This window comes from Rutidosis leptorrhynchoides, chromosome 2 (genome assembly GCF_046630445.1).
Source record: "Rutidosis leptorrhynchoides isolate AG116_Rl617_1_P2 chromosome 2, CSIRO_AGI_Rlap_v1, whole genome shotgun sequence".
In the NCBI taxonomy this organism is placed as follows: domain Eukaryota; kingdom Viridiplantae; phylum Streptophyta; class Magnoliopsida; order Asterales; family Asteraceae; genus Rutidosis; species Rutidosis leptorrhynchoides.
The window spans coordinates 675,473,833-675,475,095 of record NC_092334.1 but is presented as its reverse complement, the minus strand read 5'-3'; the positions used below and the strand labels follow the sequence as shown (position 1 = coordinate 675,475,095).

Below are 1,263 nucleotides of genomic sequence, written 5' to 3'. Positions count from 1 at the left end.
CTTAGGGAACTAAGGTCATCATAAGCAGCGGCGCTTTGGACTTGAGCATTACGAGTAATTGGTCGTTCTTGATGCCACTCATGAGAATAATCGGCTTGCTTCTCGATTATCTCATAAGCCTCTTGCTCGGTTTTTTCCATGAGTGAACTTCCGGCCGCTTGATCAATGGAAATTCGGGTTGCAACATCACAACCCTTGTAAAAAACTTGAACTTGTTGGAAGGTATCCAGACCATGGTTTGGACAACCTCTTAGCATTTTAAAAAACCGATTCCATGCTTCATATAAGGTTTCCATCGGCTTTTGACAGAATTGGGTAATTTCTTGTTGGAGTCTCGCGGACTTAGAAGCTGGAAAATATTTCTTAAGAAATTTTTCCATCATACCATCCCAAGTTTCTATCGTGGCCTCGGCCAATGAATCTAACCAACTTCGTGCTTCCCCGTGGATTGACCATGGGAAAAGTCTTAAAAATATGGCCTGATCAGTGTCTGGTTTAAGTTTGAATAGAAGACATATCTCTTGAAAAAGACAAATATGTTCGTTTGCATCTTCATTCGGACCACCACCAAATTGACATCTGTTGTTAATCATTTGGAGAATAGGTCCTTTTATTTCAAATTTTTCTTCACCTGTGGGCGGAGTAATGGCACTACCTTGTCCGGTTCGAGTTGCTTTCATCTTGGCCGCCATTGATTGTCTTGGTACCACCTGCTTGCCTCTCTTTCCATTTCGAAATTTGGAGGATGAACTGGTTCAAATTCAGAATATCTTGGCTTGGTTGTACTTGATTCTGAATCAAAAGTTTCTTGCTTTGATGAAGATTCATAAAGTTCAAGTACTTCTTTTGAGATTCTACCAAGCTTTCTATCAGGTTCTGTAAGCGGTGTAAGTAATGGAGAATCTGAACTTTGGGTATGTGGCATATGCAACCTAAAATCTGTCAATCACACAACTAACAAAACTATTAAATGCATCGATTCTATAAGTTTAAAAATCAAAGACTATTAATAATTTAAAAAGAATTAAGAAACTACTTAATCACAAATTAGTTAATAATTCTATTTTGACACAAAACTGTCCCCGGCAGCGGCGCCAAAAACTTGATGTGCAAAACGTGGTATATGAATTGTTGTATGAAATAGTATGAAAAAATACCGATTAAAGATTGCTACACACTAACGGGCAGTGTACCCGATCGTGTAGTAGTATAGTAAATGGTAAAATCCGTGTATCATTCCAAAGACAATATCTAAGTCAAATT

At 38.1% G+C, this 1,263-nt stretch overlaps 1 non-coding gene across 1 annotated transcript; it reads left to right on the top strand.

Moving 5' to 3' along the window:
• Positions 1-228: 228 nt before the first annotated feature.
• Positions 229-335, top strand: LOC139895085 (small nucleolar RNA R71). Its single transcript, XR_011775553.1, has one exon. It is a non-coding gene; the product is annotated as a small nucleolar RNA R71 (small nucleolar RNA).
• Positions 336-1,263: the final 928 nt, after the last annotated feature.